Genomic DNA, 20,445 nt, shown 5'->3' with positions numbered 1-20,445 from the left:
TCTGTATTGATTTTAGTAATTTTTCTGGTTTTCCATCTTTTTATAACAGAAGTGAACTGCAGAAAGGAAAAGAGTTGAAGGACAGGGATCCTGTCTTTTCCTTAGTATTCCTGCAAATATTTTATCCTTTTCAACCTGAAGTACAATTTCTAAAATTGCTTATAATGAAGAATAGCAAAAAAAGAAAAAAATTGCTCTTTGTCAGGCTAGGTACTGTTCTTTTTTGTGCTCCAAAAGCTTTCATTACATCTCATTTCCAATTTTAGCTAGCATTAAAAATGACATAACAGAGAATAGCTAAAGAGGGTTACCTCCTCCACTCCCAGAAAACACATAGAAAAGAGTGGTAGCAATTCACAAATCCTTAAAGCCTTGAGAATTTATACTATTATACCCTCCAGAAGACTGAGCAACAATTAATGTGTGCAAGGTGAGGTACTAGTGAAGTAATCAAGACTAAACACAGTAAACCAAACCTAATACTTCTAATTTAGATGCTATAAACCTCACCTATTTTAATTTCAAATGCACTTATGACTACCTTTTTTAATTTACAGTTGCAGAAGTTCCAGGATTGGTGTTATACAAACATTTTCATTCGTGAGTCTCAGAAGAGGGTAAAAGCAATACTGCATTCATTTTGAAAAGGTGGATTCAGATAATTTTACGCCTAGACCTAGAAATGTCACTAGTTCTGAAGCCTTCAACTGGGATCCACCTGTTGATTTTAATTTAACACAACAGGTTCCTTTCACAAGGAGACCACTTTCCTCCACACTGTTGAGTACCACTGTGGAGGAAACCCATGCATTTAACTGTCAGTCCATTATTTGTAAACAACAATGTACTCTTGATTTCTCCACAGGAACTTTTAAGTTGGAAATGCATTCTTCTCCCTGCTCTGTCAAGCTGATCTTTCTATTCTCAGTGTGTGTTGCCAGACAAGACCTTCTCCCAGATACTTGGGAAGAGGAATAGAAATTTGCTTGTGGGATATATAAACATTTGCAGATATTCTTATTTTGTCATTCTATTTGCAAATATTTTGCTGGAAATAAATTACACCAATCCCCCTTGGTAATACTTACATTCTTATTAACATCACTTCTGGCACCTTCTCTAAGAAGCAAATTTAGGATTTAATTATTCTTACTAATGCCTCAAGTACAGTCTTTCCCTGTTACCTTTTGGGCAGATAACACTCTGCTACTGCACCTATGGAACAGCTGTTTATATGGGGGTGACAGAATGAATCCAGATGTCCTTCTTTAGAGGAAATCTGTGTTGCTAGGTTTCTCTCTTTAGGCTCAGAGGAGAGGTAATCAAAATATAGATACCTTGTACAAAGCAGGAAAAAGGATTTTCTGAGCTTTCTTCACACTAGGAAACCCATACTAGAGAAGATATGCCACAGCTCAAACAATCACTACGAGAAGTTACTGTGACTATATCTTAAAGGTTATTCATACAGTCTAATGATACCACATAACTTTTTATCCTTTTGTCTGACAATTCCTAGCAGATCAACTGACAAAATTTAAGAAGGGTGTGAGAAGACAGAAGTCTGATGTGACTGGAGGAAGCAGTAAAGTAATTCCAGAACTCACACCAAAATTTTATTAATAACTGTACATTTTGTTGGAATGGATTGCAGGGTTAATTAATAATGCTGCATAACTAATAATTAATTTCTCTCAGATTTGACATTGTATTACTCAAAGAAAAAGATGACTTTGGGGACTGAAAATGTAGGTCACAGAAGTATGCTAAGGACATACTTCAGGGAATTCTTGTAGGATTTCCATCCTCTGAAGTGAACAGTTCTATCAATTCACTGACTATTTTTTTTTCTTTATAAAGATGTAGTCCAGCTAGTACAGTAGCTGGAGTAGCCTTTTGCTTGTGACTCTACCCTCCCCCCCTTTATGTCTATTTGGTATATTTAAAAAGATATAACATACTTTGCTCCTTGTCTTTTTGGCCTTGAATCTTTTTCTACTGAAGCAATAGGCAAAATTCCCACCGAACAGAATAGTGATGATCAGGCTTAAGTCTCCATTGTTAGACTGTCACATTTAGCATCACCTTCCTTGTCACTCATCTGCCACTGATTATCTGGACCAACAAGTGTTCTATTTCATGAAGAAAAGTGCTGTTTATATGTTTCCATCTTTGGCGACACAGATAATGAAACAAACTGCATACAAGCCTCAGAGACATCTTGTCTAAATAGATCACTACTACATAAAAGCTGAACTGGAAGCTTTTCATTACATTTTGTCACTGTTTCACTATCCTTCAAGAATATTAATCTCCAAACCAAGAATCAGGTAATAATCCTGAAAAAATCATCCCATTATAAGTTAATGGCTGGATTTTCAGTTAATGGACCAAGCTGAAGACAAGGGCAGTTAACACTATAACAAACTACAGTAATATAACCAATTTCAAGGGGATTATTGCTATCATAAACTGTATTAAATGGTTTATAAAAGCAATGGCTTGGGTGCTTTTTTTGGGGGGTGGGGGTGGTTATGTGAAGTACAGTAACTGAAAGACTGCTTTGTTAGATAAGTTGTTTCCAACCAATTTTCTAAGCATTTAGGACATGGGGAACGTTGATAGTTATATAATGAATATTTTAAATGCACCGGAGGTTGTTCTTTGCTCTCATAGGTGGGGGAAATCATTAACTCATTTATGTGAGGAGATTTCAGTGAAGCTGGTCTATAAGTCAGAGTAGAAAGGAAGCATCAGATTCAGACTATGCTCAGTTCCATTGCCAGAGCCTGATCATGGCTTGATCATTTAAAAATTCATAATCTGCCAGCCAGTTACACTACAAGGCCAAAGGAGGATGAATATAAATATATCAAATTCCCTGTTCTGTGCTCAGTTATACAATGAACTAGATCAGTACTGCCAGGGAAAAGTCAAGTTATATGTATTTCTGCACTTTGACTACACAGTGGAAAGCTTACACTAACAAGAGAGGATAGGGGGAAATGGAAGAGATCTTTAAAGGATGGGGAAAAGAAAAAAAAAGCAAAAAGTCACACACGGAGGCAACATACATAGCACACTGAGTCTGTACTACCCACTGATGCCTGAGCCACTCTGATAAACATTACCATATATACCACAAATCGAACCTTAGTCTTTGGCTAGAATATAGCAGTAGCACACACCCGCAGAGCGCTATCTTCAGATTTCAGCCTATACATTAGAACAGGTGGTATGCAGTTTCTCACTAGTCCCACTAACAAAATGCTAACTTTTTTCTTTAATCTCAACCCTTCCTCAATACTAGAAGCAATCAGGGATGATGTTGCATAGTCTGTACTAGTTCCCAATGGTTTTCTGAAAAAGTATGTCCTTTCTCCAGACAAGGGTTGAGTTTGCCATGGCTCTGCCCTTCTTCATTCCTCTACTCCATAATGTAAGATTACCAATTGAATTATTCTTGTTGAATTAAATACCCTTAATATTATTAATTACACATCATGATTTAGGTTAATATAGTATTAAATCTGTTTGCAATAAATAAATCAGTGACAGTATCCAACATAAAAAATACTTGTTCATTAAGAGGGAAGAAAAAAAGAGGGTGGAATGATAATGTCTCAAGTTGTTTAGATAACTTGTACATAAAAAAAAATCCTGACAAACTGAAGGTCTTTTGTACATGGACACTGTAAACAGAGTACAGTTAATCACGTTCTTTTATATTACCTGTGACCCAATTATTTTCTTGGAATGTGTATTTGACTAGTTGCATCAGGGAATAGAAGCAAATGTCATGCTGTTGCAAAAGGGCAGTCATTGCAGTGGGATATATAAACATGAGTACAACCTGCCAGATGCACAATGTCTTTGCCCTCCTCAGCCTTGATAAGGCCTCCACTGGAATATTGTCTATCAAGGGAGATGTGGCCCAACAGCAGAGTCCAAAAGACAGCAACAGGAGTTGTCACTAGTTCAGAAGATGAGACCAGTAAAGAAAAAACAACCAGACTTAAGAAAAGGGCTGTGGTAGAAAAATCTTCGAATAAAGTGTCTTTTGCAGAATAAAAGAAAGTAGTTCTCTATATCCATGCTCAAAAAGTAATCAAGTGATAAACTTAATCTATATCTTTCTCAAAGTTCATATATTAGGAAAACTATATACTAACAACTGAACGCCAGAATAGATTTTCTAGGATATAGAATAGGAGCACCATGATATTCCTGTAAGTTCTGCTAAAAAATTCTATCAGTGCATTCCATTTAGTAGCAAATCTATTCATGAAACTTCAGCTCAAGAAGTGTTTGGAATACCAAGCCTATTATTACAGGCTCTCTGAGGCATAAGTAGAAGTTATCAGGATCATTGCAAGGGAAAATAAATATATTGCCTGAAGGTTTTTGGAGCTTACCAAAAAGTTATGCTACAAAATACTTCCCATATGAAGGAAAAGCCTTTTGTCAGGGAGTGATTAGAATGGAAACTCTGGACCCTTTCTAACTTTTGCTGTGACCTGTCACATGACCTTAGAGAAGTTTGAGGCTGTGTTTAATCATTCAGCCTCAAAAAATCCCCTAAATTTGTCTGTAAGATCTTTTATTTGAGATACAAGTTACAAAAAGCAACACTATCCATTGGGAACTAATTCTTGTTTCAAGTAACAGCCATTTTCTTATAGAACTGGTAACACTGATCACTCAGCTATTGCTTAGTCAACCAGCTTTCCCCACATCTGGTTTACTTGACATAAGCCTTTTATCAAAGCATCACTTATTTGTGAATTTGCTGAATTGATACATCCTCAACCACTGCAGGAGAGAAACATCTTTTCCTTCTTTTCACATGGCAAATATATTTATTTGGATGGAAGAACATGTACCTTGAATTCTATCTTTTCGTATTCTGTAATAGATCAAAGGAAAAATAAAGTGAATGTGCGTCTCATGAGAAGTACTTGATTTCTTTACCAGATGGTAGTTTCTCATCTTCATAGTGAAGATAAACATTACTAAATTAAAGGACTAATTTCAAAATTAAGATGATAGAATTCTCTATGTACACCACAGAGGTTAATCATCAGTATTACAGATTTTTAATCCATCTATTGTCTTCCTCACACATTTGTATACACAGAATTGAGTTTTCTGCCAGTGTTATTTCATTTTAAAGTTATTCATAATAGGATTCTTCCATCCTGTTCCTCAAGCAGCTGTTCCATGTCCTTAATAGATTTTGTATATTAATCTTCTTCTGGTATCCATTTCAGATTTCCTTTTATCTTCAATTTCTGTCCCTCTGTGGTTCTTTAAGCCTTATACCTTCCAAATAGTTGTCTAAAATTCATGTTCTCTCATATCTACAGTATAAGTAACAGTTTTGAGAAGATTAAACTAATCTGTTCTAGTTTCTTTATTATCTTAATTAAGAGCTAGAGTCTCCAGCTTATTAAAGTCTAGGTCCCATGATGCCTCACTTTATTCCGAGCTAAGCAGGACATCATGAGTCAAGCATTCCTCTTTCCCTGGATATGAGAAGGATGAGAAATGGTATTCACCACCAGTAATCTTTCTCACAGACAGGAGAGCCACAATAATACTGTGCTCTTCCACATTCAGAGTGGCATGATACAAGAGGAAATAGAAGGAAACGCTGCTCACATTCCTGATGGTATTTTCTACTGTCAAAAGGTCTAGTATATATCACACAATTATCCACTAGCAGCCTTCATTTCTGGCTTTATTAGTAGTCAGCTTCCTTCTTCAAGTGGAATATCCATGCAAAAGATAGCTTTCCCATCAAATACAGGTCATCTTCCTCCTTCTCACAAATCCCATTTTGTTATTTTGTGCTCATATTCATAATTTTACTCAGTCCTTCTGTTTAGTTTGCTTTATCCAAAGGACTATTTGCACTTTCTTCAATTGAAATTGTCATTAGAATGCTTGTTACTTCTTTTTAATCACAAAAATGGATTTAACCCCAGGACCAGCAGTACCCCTCCAGAATACTTCATCCCTGATGGAGGTCCCTTTCAATTACGGACTGTAAACGGGCACATCAAATTCCCTCTTTTTATACCAAGATAGATCATTCACAGTTAGAAAGCTCCTTTGACTTTCTCAGTATTGATTAAGGGAGATTTGGACTGTTTCCATGCTGCACTACATCCTGTATATCTAACAGACTCACAGGCGGTGCATCTATATTTCACTGCAATCTGATTACAACAGACAACTGGTTTTTGATTCTCACTACTATGATTTCAAGGCCACAAGCAGTGAGGAACATATGGCACCATTGCTACAGGACTAGGATATTTAAGTCTTCTAGAGAACCAACCGACCTCTGACTTGCAAATGGTAATTTTCTGATTTTTAAAATCTCAGCAGTCTATGCTGCATAAAAACTGTCAGTTAGCTTAACAACCTGTACACACACAGCATAATGTCTTCCAATAATACTGCCTGCCAGGAGTCACCATCTGTACTTCCTCTGCTGAGAACAGCCAAACTGTTACACAAAGTTGGGCTAACATAGAAATAACATACAAGATTTCTCACCACAGATGTCAGGGTGCATATGAAGGCTTCACCTTCATCATTTCGTAGGTGCATAAAGATTCCCATTTTTATACTGTTTCCATCGGGTTCCTAAACAGCAAGAGCAAGGAGAGTAAGTTGCTGGAACGAGGAAGGTCTTTGGGAGTGCAAAGCTTTTTAAGACTGTGACAGCTGGTTATGTCTTCATATGACATGTTCTGGGGGAGTGAAAAACAAAACTACTCCGTCCATCAACCATTAGAAAAACAGGACTGATGGAGCCATTTACATGGTGGGGCAAGCATATGGAAATCTAAGTCTTGCTTTGACTAATGCAGGGGCAGCTGCTTAGCTGGTATAAACTGATTTGGTAGTAACAAAATACACAGCTGAGGATCTGCCCACATTCTGTTGTCTTTTCTTCTGTAAGTGAAAATGTCAATGCTCCATATGCATATGCTCTTCTACAGCAGTTACACAAGAGTAAGAGTAACTAATAACAGAGAGTAACTAATCACCCAAAGTCGTTATTGGTCCTGCCCTGCCAAAACTGGATCACCAGATGCTTGTCACACTGGCTGTCCTGCAGGCAGTTCACTGAGCTGCGAACCACCGGCAGCTGAGGCGGCCTCAGCTCGGTCCCACCCAAACACTAAGCACTCATAACACCCTGCTTCCCTAAATTGGACAGATTTAATTCCTCCTCACAATCTTTGGTACAAACAAATCTCTCTTCTACCTTCTGCTGTCTTCAGGGTAGGATCCCACTGTACAGTTCTTAGTTAAAGCTTTCTTCCTTGGCTAATGAGTTGCTTTCTGATTGCCTTCCTGTTTATTAAGTGAGCTAGAGGATTCCCACATACAGTACACAGCTCCCTGGGTCTCAAGCAAGCTCTCAGCATTCTGTGATTTCTTTTTAACAACACAAGCCAACAAAACCATTAATATAAAGCTTCAGAGTGAACCCTAGAAGGAATAGAACTGAAAAAAAAAAAAAATCCATTCCTTCCTGAGTCTCCCTACCGCCATCCTAAAGAACTATGGAAATCAACAGGAGAAGAGAGGAGTGCAAGAGTGATTGCTAAACTCACATGTCAGTGTGCTATTCTCAGCCAACAACATCTTACAGCTATTTTTTACTGGTGTAAAACAACATCTTACAGCTATTTTTTACTGGTGTACTGCTTAGATAAAGGAACACTCAGGAACCTACTTTCTATGAATATATGTTTCTGGAGAAGTAGCCTCTATACCTGTGAAAATATCATCTCTATGTGTGTGTGATAGCATGTGCACAAAGTTTTTCTGCTGCTCTCTGTGAGATGAAGGGGGTTTGGGGTAAGGAGGAAAAGCATAAAGGGTTGGCTCCAAATATGTTAGATTTGTTTTAGAAATAATACTGCAATACAAGGGTGTTATGTAAAACTATTGCAAAAAAATTCTTAATGCATTTCCTTTACCTACAACACCATATTTTCTCAGCAGATCAGCACATTGGAACACGGATCATTTATGAGGGTCACCTGTACATCATGTTTACAATATTCACTTAGAGTAAGTTTCACTACAGCACTTGGAAATTTTTGAAGCTCTCAGTTTTATCCAATTTTCCATTTGGGTTGAATGAGACACAACTAGGTCAAGTGACTTTTCCAGTGTCACAGAGAAAATGTATTATTTACTTAAAATCAGAAATCCAGGACACTCCTTTTAGTTTTCTTGCTTGAAAAGCTAAAACTTAGCCCATATATTCCAAACAAGAATGATATCCTGCAGAAAAGTTATTACAAAAAACTCTGTAATTTGTGAAGAAGTGTTTTCTATATAATAAATAACTATGCTAGAGAACACTACTGTTACTATGCCTACTTGCTGCCTTTCCTGTTTCATACTTGCCTGAGTAACATACACTAAAAAGGCATATGCTACTGAAGCTAGCAACAGTTCAGAATTTAGATTTTAAGCTTTAGAGGATAAGGTTTGATTAGTTATGGAGTCCAACATTTCTGAACAACAGGTATTCTGATCCCTCAGTACAACTCCTGGACCAGAGAAGCCAGTCACTATAGAAAATTATATCTATTCCTCAGCTTCACCATAAGCTAAAATGTTGTCCAAATAAATGACTACACCTCTCCATTGTAAAAAGGCTTATTGAATTGAGCTCTTGACAGACGGTTTTAAAAATCTACCTAAAAGAAAACATGTACTGCCATGCAAGTATACCCAAGGTAGCCAGCCGATTATTTGGAAGAAGCCACCTGTAAGAGTTCAGTAGTAAAGGTGTAACACTGCACTGGTGCAGTTGTTTTTTCCAATACCTCAGCTGTCTTGGGGATTTTTACAGAGACATGAGCCAATCTAGGCCATATGTGCAAGAGTACCATTCTACACATAAAGATGAAAATCACAAACACAAGGAGACCAGATTTGGCCATGTGACACTCAGAAAGGAAGAATTAACCTTTTAATAATTCATTCAATTATTTGTAATGAGGAGTCCCTCAGTCCTGCAAGTTACAGCACAGAAACAGAAAAAAAATCTGCAAGTGCAACAGGTTATAAAATTTTTGACAAAAACCATTTTGCATTTCAATATTTTATAAAAACTTAAATTTCAAAAACAACTGTTGCCAAAGCAAAGGGGGGAATGCAAAGCCAGCTGTTTTTACCAGATGGAGAGCCAAGACTTCCAAGACTTGATGGGTCCACAAAAGTCTCACATGAACAAACCAGAACCAAATCTGAGCGTAACAGGCAGCAAACACAAGTGACAAGTTCACAGCTTCTTCCAAAAGTCACACCTAAAAAAAAAAATCTTCCTGAAACAAAAACCGCTATCTAGCTATCATCAAATCTTTGCTTCTTAAGTGCTGCTGACTTCAAAACACTTAGTTTGCTTCTGATCTTTCAGGGATCCTTTACAGATTTTAAGGATTTCCAAAGCACCTACTCTCCCCTCAGGATGCTCAGCACAACACATCATTACTAATACCATAAATAGTCTGAATTATCAAATCTATATTTTGAACACCGAGGCACTCTTAGATAACTCAGCAACACACCACTTCTGCATTCATAACAGGTGCAATATGCTCAGCATCAGACTTCTTGCATATATACGGTATCCATGCAATTCTGTATGTGTGCAATTAACTACTCTTCCAGAGTCTCTATATATGCCATATTAGAAGTCTGCAAGGGCAATCTTGTTTTTACACTGTCCTGAAATACAGCATAGACTGAACTGCAAACAAATCAACTTATTCAGGAAAATGACTGCCAAAACTCTCTTCCAAAGGCCACATAACACAAACTCTTACCCTCAAAGGAAATACCCAATCCTCCTCAAGAATCCAATTGACCTCCAGCCTGTGATTGTCCTTCAGAAGCTAAAAGTTTATTTGTTTTTTCCTGAAACCAGACCACAGTACTCTTGCTCTTTCCAATCTTGCTTCTCTAAGGAAAATTTACCTCACTTCTTCCTGATCTTTTATCTTCTTCAGCTGGGATAATTTTCTATCACTCTGTAATTGTAACTTGGGTTCACTTCTTCAAAACTGGAAACAGTTCATGAACACAGATAATATTTAGGAAAATAAGGCCAAGTACCATATCAAAGTCCTAAAAAATATTGCAGGTTATAGATCTATCTGTGGCTGTTCTTTTACACATTAGTCTCTGTATAAACCAGAAAAGGCTGGTCCTTTAGCTGTGCTTATGATTTCTATGCTTTAATTAAACATTCCACATAATTTCAAGGACTGAAGAAGAGACTGTAAGATATAAGTATTGCATCTATCAAGACAGTTTTGCCAGCAGGCAACAAACTGATGGCTGATACTTAAAAAGCCAGATCCAGTAGTAATTTAGTGCAGACAGATTTTCACACTCTCTGATCATTTGCATAATTCAGTCTTTACCACCATTAGTATTTGTGTCAGTTTTATTTACGGTGCTCCCCATAGCTGCATTCTGTTCTTCAGCAGTGCAAAAAGCCACTCATTCCCCTAGCAATACTCAGTGGGAATCTTTCAGAACCCTGAACTGCTTTCTAACTTCACAGAGCATGTGTGAGGTACTCTAAATTACAACATATCTAAATTCAGATTTCTCTATCATATCAAGAAGACTGTTTACTTATTGGCCTTATGTGGAGCTGCCTCTACAAACTAATGCACGCCTTTTATTACCTAGCTAACAGGTAGCAACGTATGCTAATATTCTGTTTGCACCTGAAAGGGTGAAAGAGTCAGAGACTTTCCCAAACACTCAGGATTGGAGAGTCAGAACGAAAATTATTTACATAAATTAACTTATACTAGAAAAAGGCAGGAATAAGAAAAGCAAAGCACACTGGAGAACCTCAGAGGGAACACACAGAGGATTCAAGGGGATAATGAAGGAGACCAAAGATGAGAGCTGTTTGTATATTAATTCAACAATCTAGTTTAATCCTACTGAATGATTGCTTACTTCAGGCACACTATAATCAAATCAGGTCTCTATCAACTGGTTGCTAGGCTATAAATGTTAAGATGAACCACTCTTACAATAATAGCAATACTTTCTAGTCCTTACAAATAGTTACTGCTGGTTGACAGCATGAGCCACGGTTTGCCTTGTTCCTTAGCTTATTCATAAAATGTCTCCCATATATACTTCACGTAGTGATTCCAACCTTTGAAGTGACTCTTTGTGAAAGTACTTTAAAGGAGAAAGTTCTGAAGGGTACCACAAATTTAAATATGATGGAAGGAATTGGCATGCCGTAGAAAAAGTTAATTTTCTATTATTTTTCAAGGAATGGAATTCTTAAAGGCAGGGACAGTATGAAATCAGTATTAACCCTCAGATCCTTACTTTAGAAAAAAAGAATAAAGTAAAAGTTTAAACACAAACATGACTAATCGAAAAGGATACCACACATGAATACAGCCAGTTCACAGAATACTTACAGATCTGTCACCCTCTATGGCATCTCTAACTTTTACACTAGCAATTGTATTTAAAATAAATTTGTGATTCACCACATTAAATATAACAATGTATAAAGCAAGATCTCTAGGAGAGAGCATAAGGCAGCCAAACTGATTTTCCGACTCCATGAAAATTTTGGTTTACTATATATTAGGTTCTTATGCAGGACCAACCTACATGGAACTGCGATGCCTTTCTGGTCACATGGTGACACCTTTCTGGTCACATCGTTCCTGGGGTTTTTTTTCATAGCTTGCCAGGGTCCTCTTCAGTGACTGCAGTGAGTTTGCTGATTGCAGCTCACGTTTGTCGATCCTAGTGTTATTCGTTGTCTGTAATTGCCTAACTGGCACATGCTGCCTCAGTCACTGTCCAAATGTTCTAATTAGTATTCACAATATCCTCAGAAAAGAGAGAGCAAGTATCTTTCGTGGCTTGTTTAGCTATCTCCTGTTTCATATACAGGATTTATCCTCAAAAATCTTCTGATGTCTGACCTTGATATGTATGGAAAATTTTGCCTGGGCATGCTGCCAGACATTTTGTTTAATATCTACATTTTCTCCCTCTTGGCTGCCTTGTTGCTGTATTTTTTTTCTCCCTTCTGCCTTGACTTTTTTCATAAGTACTTCAGGGCTCATTACCTTTACCCAAAGACACTGGCATTACAGATCTTTCCAGACATACCTTTTAAATGTTGTTCCTAATAATATACTGTGAAAAGCAGGGAGAAAATTTCAGAAGCATCTAACTTAGGAACTTTAATTTCACTGACTTTCAATCAGCCAACTATGACATAGTTGTTAACTCAGACTATGACAATCGTATTTTACACTTATAGTTATAAAAATACATATGACTACATTAAAACATGTGATAATCATGTTTGACCCTTGAGGTGTATTTTCTGATTTTTTTTAATAAAAACTCTTGCATAGTGTAAAAAGAAATAAATGCTCTTTTTGATCCTTTATTACAGTCCTGTGAGAATTAGGATAATTTGGTGAGAAGATGAAGTGTATTTGTTACAGCTGCAAACATCTTTTCCCACATACAAGCTCATCCATAATATCCAAACATATATGCATATTTAGGTTCTATTTCCCAGTCTCATTAACAGGATGAAAAAAGTGATGTTGTTAATAACTGGAATTTTCTTCAACTCCTAATTAATTGCTTTTCTCTCAGAAAATTCTTTGGAAAAACAATTGAGATAAAATCCATCACTGTAACAAGGTAAACTACTGGCTATTTCTGAAAGCTGCTTGTGTTATCTCTACTGCTTTGCAGTAGACAGTTAACGTTAGGAATCTGCCATGGCTTTAAAAAATGTTCCTTGTACTCACCAAGTTTACGGGATAATTATTGCTTTTATCCCCATTTAAACATTGAGATTACAGGTTTGTCCTGGCTTAATTTTATGAGTTCTGCTAATATCAATAAACTGTCATACTGGTAATTTTCTGTCCTAATGACCAAAGGGACACATGAAGTACAAGGTTAAAAAATTACAAAGTAACAAGCCAGGACCTTGAAATTTGAGGCACTTGGAAATAATATCCAACATCAGTTTGCTAACATTTTTGTATTGATATGCTGAAGGTACCATTTTATGAATCTCTGATTCCAAAAAACAGAGAGAATCCAAAGGAAAGCTGGAGGGAAAAAAGAGAGGGACAGACAGAACCTTAACCAGATTTGGAAGTTTGGCAAGAAAAAAATCTTTGTAATTTCTGTTCTGCAATTTAGCTTGTCTACGCAATTATCTTAAGAAAAATGCAAACCATCTACTGATGGTCTTGTGGATAAGCCTAAAAATATTGAATTACTCCTCAAAGTAAAAAGATGGTGACAAAATACTGTGTATCAAGTTCTAGCCCAAAGAACTACCCAGTCCCATCTGCAGAGAAATAAAGGCTATCCAAACTGACCTTGAACACTTGCTGAGGACAGGACATGCACACCACCCAGATTAGATGCTCCCAGATCCTTAGGAGAAAATGAAACTTCTCACAATTTATCCACAGTTATGAAATTTCATGCAAGGTGGAGTGAAGATTTGCTCTTGAAAAAGGAGGAAGTCAGCCTGAAGCTAAAGCAAATTAATATTGTTGACCTTGGCCCTGACTCTGCTCCTGTTTAACTTAACAGAAATACTCCTATTAATTCCATTGAGACCTGGATCAAGCCTCCTGTTGAAGCAAAATCAAAAGCTTTAGGTTAGAGAAATTTCAGGCAATGATAGGATTATTAAAATACAAGATGATGTTCTAATATTGAGGAGTTATTGTCTTGTGTAGGTTGAGTGTTTGTTTTATTGACAAGAAGACTTGTGTATGCATCCAAAAAGACACTGGAATCTTGCTTAACTGTGAAAAGGAATTATTATACTTACAGAAGCTTTATGATATTTTTTAGAAAATCTATGCTTTTAGTTATGCAGGCATGCATACACAGAATGTCTGACAGTCCTGGGCAAATCATGGGGAGTCAGATGACTAGCATGTTCTGGGTAAACTGAGATATACTTCTCAGGACCACAACCTCTAAGTGACTTAAATACCTACATTTCACTTGAACTTCATCTTTTTTTTTCCTGTTTCAATAATATCAGTGTTACTTTCTCAGAAATGTTGCGACACTAAATATACTTAAAATGCAACAATTATCTGGCAAAACAAAAAATATTGTGCTAAATACAAAGCCGAGGTCAAATCTGACTCTAACACTTATTCATTAAATGTTTCAATGCCGGTAGTAGAAAAGCTCACTATATTTGTTGGATCTGTGTTCCTTCCTAAGTTTTTTTGTTTAGTTCAAAAATCTGCTTTGCATACTCCTTTCGCCAAACTTTGAAGCATTGAATAAATGGTAGGCAACTGCAGTAAACTATCTCAAAAAAATTTGGAAAGAACAATCCTAATAGGCATGACAGTTTGAACAGATAAGGTGAATTCTGCTCAAAAAAAAGTTTTTATTTTTTTAAATCATCAAATACAGTAAGCCATCTGTCTGGACAACACATTTACCTTTCTTACGAGTTGAATGGTTAGCTAGAAATGTAATCCAATAGCTACGAGAAACTTCTTTTTTTGTTCTAGTGCAGTTTAAAGGTATAGACTCTACTGCCATATTTCTGAATTGTTTATTTGAACCATGGAAGGCTTACCTAAGCCACTCTACATGAGAGCAGAGTCAGAACTACTGTCATCTAGTGTCACTATTTTAAGTGAATGTGATTTTTCAAACTAGCATCTCCACCTTACAGATTTTTATATTAATAAAAATAATACATTCCTGCATGACTTGAAATTATTATATATTGTATTTAATGTTAACTCATTTTGCCTGCCAGAACTCGGGCTTTTTTACCACATTCAAACTCTAATCCTGTAAAAAGCCTTCTGCTCAGTGTGCATTTGTATAAGGAACAAGCAGCATTCTCAACCCTTTTCCAGTCTCAAGAATGATAGGTGTGTAAGAGTTGTCTTCTGTCTGTGATCCAAGCGGAGCAAATAACCTACTGTGTAGCAAAAATAAATCACCTCCTATACAAAGAGAGAAACTGTGCTAAATACTAAAAGATCCCAAGAGAACGTCTCTAGTAATGCAAGGCCAAAGTACAGCTATGATCATGGAGTTTAGACAGACCAAACCAATTTCTTCAATTTTCAGCACATTTGACTGCCTGTCTTCAGTGTGTGGCTGATAAATTTAAGTAGATCACCTCAATGGCTTACATTAATACAAATACCTACATGACAGGGATATCAATTTAAGGAACCCATACTTCAAAGAAAGCAACTCCTTATTTCACTGCAGTATTTCAAGACAGGGAGGATATATTTCCATGGAGAGTTTTTTCTTAAGAAGTATTATCAATCTCAGTATTGGGAAATATGAATACAGTTGCATTAATAGAAGACTGTTAAGACACTCAACACAGTCTCTGTGCTTTAAATGTTACTTGTGTAAGGAGGAACTGTAATCCAGTGAATATTTTGCTTTGCACTCAACAGCAGTGACTGATTCCTCCTCATAACAGAAAAAATAACGAGTATCTCCAAAACTGCATGGATACAGCGGCTTCGGTACCTGTCTCCCTCCACATCAAAGCATTGACAACAGATAAAGGATAGGGACCAGAGTTAAGAAAGCGTTTGGGTTTTGGTTTGGGTTTTGTTTTTTGGTTTTTTTTTTTCAAAAAGAAAACAAAAAAAGCATTATGTGACATATCTGAAAATGTCTCATATAAAACCAAAAATATATGTATCTGATTAGCATTATTAGAAGCTTATTACTGAAAAATGAACATGCAATAGATGAGAACACATCATCACAAAAAGCTAGTGCTTGGAAGCTAGTAAATGCAGAGTTAAAGCCAAAAGTTCAATGTTAATTCTGCCCCATCTGCTTTCTACATTATGTCACACGGTATGAGTCATTTTACATTTCTTGATTTATTCATGTTATAAGGAAAATTCTGACTAGAATTTCTCACAGTCTGACACACATACATGTGAAATTAAAATATTCTATTTTTGGATTAAAGTTTTGATCTTGCTGAGATCTAGTAAGTCCAGTTTGAAGGGATTTAATAATATCAAACATATACAATATCAATATTAGCTGGTGGAAACTTAACACTGGTTCATTCTGAAAGGATTAAAATATTTTGGGTTGTTTTGAATGCCTTCATTCTGGATAAGCCTTTAACAGAAATAATGGCAGGTGGCTCAGATGGGAGAAGAGAAATGACTGGGACCTGATTTCCTGTGGATTTGTGTCCTTTGCCTCCTTAAATCCACCACTGGGGAAACTCTAGCATCCTCCATATCATATAACATGTATAAAGAGAAAGAGAAGCTCATGTGGTCTGAAGCTCTGCTACCAGCTGACTGATGATTATGTGCTTGCTGCTGGGCCAGGTAGCTTATGCCAGACAGAGCACATGAAGTTTTGAGCTCCCCTGTGCTTTTCCTTGGTGAACACTAATTTGAATCTTTCCCGTTCCCCAGGAGTTGATTATCATGAAATCTGATGATATAATTGTCTTCCTCCTTGTCTGTTACAACTGGCTAAATGTGACCTGCAGGTCAAAAATTGGTGTAAGAGACAGGTAAGATCAATAGCTCACAGTTACTCAATTAAGAATCATTTTATTTGGGAAATCATCCTATGTATGATCTAAATACGAAAACTGAAGAGGGAAGATAGAGTACCTGGATGCCGTATAGATTTTCATGCTATTTTATACTACACGTTTATAAGACAATTGCATCTTCAAAAGTATTGTACCAATCCATGTAACTAAGGGATTTCACCCACCAGAAAAGAAAAAAAGCACATCAGTGTTTCATACGTTGTGGTTTGAACTCAGCTGGCAGCAAATCGCCACATGGCCAGTTGTTTACTTCCCTCCCACCGGTCAAAGAGGGGACAAAAAAAAAAAAGTAGATTAAATAACAAAAGTTTACTAGCAAACACAACAGTAATGATAGCAGTCCAAAATGGGTAAAATGCAGGAGTGGCTCACTGAACAGCGACCGGTACAGAGCCCATCCCAGCCGGCCCCAAACCCAAAATACACCCAACAGACCCGTGCGCCCGCCTATACACTAAGCTTTTGCGTCACGTGACATGGGATGGCCCAATGGCTGCTTGGGGCCCTCCCCTCCAGTTGGGAGCCCTCAGCCTCGGCAAGTTAACTCTGTCCCACCCAAACCAGGACAGTAAGTCATCCCCTACTTTCCCAGTCCACACGACAATCAAACAACAACACGTTTGAACCACTCATGGCTTCATTTAACTTGTAACTTTTAAGTGGATTCTGAAGGTCATGACTTAAACAGAGGGAGCTGTATTTTCTATTTTGGTCTGGTTTTAATTTGGGTAATCTTTCCATTAAACATAGCTATTTATGACATTTGTTAAAAGCCTATACTGCTAATTTAGCTTAAAAAAAATCTAATGGAGTTGTACTGGAAGTTTTCCATAAAATTAATGTTCCAGACTTAATGGATGTCTAAGGTATCATTATTAACGGGAATATTCCATAAACTAAAATCAGAGTCTTTGAATTTGTGATCTGATACAGTTAGATTGGGGCTTATTGAAAGCTGGAACTATGCCAAAGTACCCAGGAATTCAATTTGAACACCTTATGGAGGTTAATGCTTTTACAGTATTTACTTTAATTAGTGTTTTATTAAATGCTCAGTTTCACTCACATACTTGGACAAGAGTAGCGGCCAACCTGTGGATAAAGTAAGTATGACAGAGGTAAGATCACTTTACTTTCTCTATGACTGTCAAAAATACCAATCTTCTGTATGATTTCTAGGGTTATATTGCTTTTGGCTACATTACCAAAACACTGAAAAAGTCATATGAAGTCATATGTGTGTACCACAGACTGTACTGCGGCCAACCAAGATTACACTACAAACCGTAGGCCTCGCAAACCATTTTGCTCTACAGCTTCACTCCTATTGGTCTGCACTACTTGATAATGTAAGCATGCACTATAACTTTCCAAAATTCATGGAGTGTGTGCATGTCTTTCCTTCTCTTCCAAGCTGAATTTAAAAGCACAATTTTTATCTGGTTAATTACATTATGTATTTTTATCCTTTGGGAAAGGAAAGGTTTGCCGTGGTAGCTAACTCTTAAGACAAAAGAGATTATTCTTCCTTTACTCTGGGACTGGTCATAGGCCAATAAAATGAGATTTTGTCCCTGTTGACTGCAATAGGCTTAGAAACAACTTCTTCCTACATGTTTTGTCAACAGTGGAAGTACTAAAGTAAAAATAAAATTTAAAAATGTACAGAATTTATTTCTATTTTCATTTACAAATTAATCAAGAACAAAAATTAATTGGTGGGCTATGAGAAACTCTATAATCATGGTATGTGTGGGATGACTATATTTACCATAGTCTTTGGACTTTTGTGTCTGACTGTTTTGCCAATTATAAGGCCTAGCATAAAGGACACAGCCAGCATAAAGATGAACCAATAACCAAATTGTATTTGATACAAAAGAGTCAGTACCTGGGTGAGCGCTGGGGGTACAAACAAGTCAGTCAGGTTATGCATAATCCACATCAATCCCACTGGCCCCAACAACGACACCCCACGACCAACAATGGGGGGAATAAATGGTGAAATGCAGTCTCCCATAGAAGGGACAGGAGACAACCAAGTCAACAAGCCAAACACATAAGACCAAGGAAGCCACACACTGAATCTCCACACAGCCCACGTTTACAAAAGCCAGACCTGACTGGAGCCCAGTCCCAGGGAGGCGGGAGGTCCTTCCCCAACAGGGAACTCTGCACAGGGCATCCCCCTCACAGACAGACACTGCCCCTGCCTGCAAGTGGTCCCAGCTTTTATCCCTCAGTGGACACCTGACCTTGGGTTACTGAATGCAGACACCTGGGGTCATTTACCCAATGGCTCTCCCTGCCAGGCCGGCCCCACCCTGGAGGGAAGCCTAAAGGCAAACTCACCCCCCCTTTGGGAAGGGCTGTGGGAATCACCCATATGTCAACCGTAATTTGGGGCTTGAGGTTGAAACCTCAGCATTTCATTACCCGTATGCAAGAAATGAACTCCATAAATGTTTAATCTTCCAACTCATTTCAGCTTCACAAGGCCACCATATTTAAACCTTTTTAATGTAAAAAAAGATACAAAATGGTTCTGTTATTTCTTTGCCTCCAGCCTGGAAGTCTATTCTTCAGGATGCATCTGCTAATACCTGGTAACACTGATTCAGTTATGAACCAAAGTCAAATTTTCTATACAGAGAGAATTCAGTAGTTGATATTCTCTCACTTATTGGCACTACAGGGCTCAAAGAAGAAGCATTTCCTTTCATGAAAAGCACATTGTTGGCTTCCAAATGTCACCTAACAAAAGCCACTAATGTAGATAGATGACATTATATTCTATTGTCTTTTTCTAAAGTGCTTCTATAGGCAACTGAATTCAGTAAACACTTTTAGAAAAACTTTGCAAATGGGGAGGCAGATATGTTTGCTGGATTCTCTCTTAAGGTTCAGTTTATAATAGACAGAAGAGTATACAGACTAGAGTATATACACACATGCAGATATTAATAAATACAAGGACGATGAGACAAATGTCTTTAAGTATTCGTTTTCAACGCTGGTGCACAGAGCAAAGGCACATGCAAGTTGTGGACCTCACTATTACCACAGTTTCAAAATATGAGGACTTCAGAAGAGGGTTGTTTTTTTTTTTGAAGATGAACTCGCAGTGGAGCTGATTTGAAGGCACATTTAAACATGCACATGGACAGTGATCATGAAGTAAGCTGCTGAGTGACCTAATATCCCTGCTATTCTTCAGTAACTGCCAATGATGAAAGAAATGAAAAAGAGTAAGCCCCCTGATCTTTACAATACAGTACTGAAACAGAAGAATATGCACACAGATAATAACACTGAGTATTTAATGAAGTAAGGTAAAGTTCAGACACATCTTATCCCCTAGAAATTTATTAATCTGCTAGACTCTGCATATACTCTGGATTTAATTCTTGTCGATAAATAACTTTTTTGTAGACTTGGTCAAAACACTGTACTATATTCCTCACATCCAGTGAATTAAGGCTGTACTTTCCAGAAAGGAACTGGAATGACTAATTCATTCATGGTTATGAAATGAGTGAATATTTACTGAGACAAAATTGTGTAAAGATTCAGATACCTACTTGACATCATGGCCAAGAGATACAGAGGTCCACAAGCAATAAAGTGAAAGAAAAAATACAAAATTTAGAAAGGATGTCTACAAACTAAAAGAAAGATAAAAGAAGTGAATCTTTAAAAATAAAGAAGAAATCAAGAAAACAGAATGGCGCTTTTGACCTAAAAAGATCAAATATTAA

Source organism: Athene noctua, chromosome 8 (assembly GCF_965140245.1).
Source record: "Athene noctua chromosome 8, bAthNoc1.hap1.1, whole genome shotgun sequence".
Classification (NCBI taxonomy): domain Eukaryota; kingdom Metazoa; phylum Chordata; class Aves; order Strigiformes; family Strigidae; genus Athene; species Athene noctua.
The sequence above is the reverse complement of the archived record's forward strand: the minus strand, read 5'-3'. Positions refer to the sequence as shown.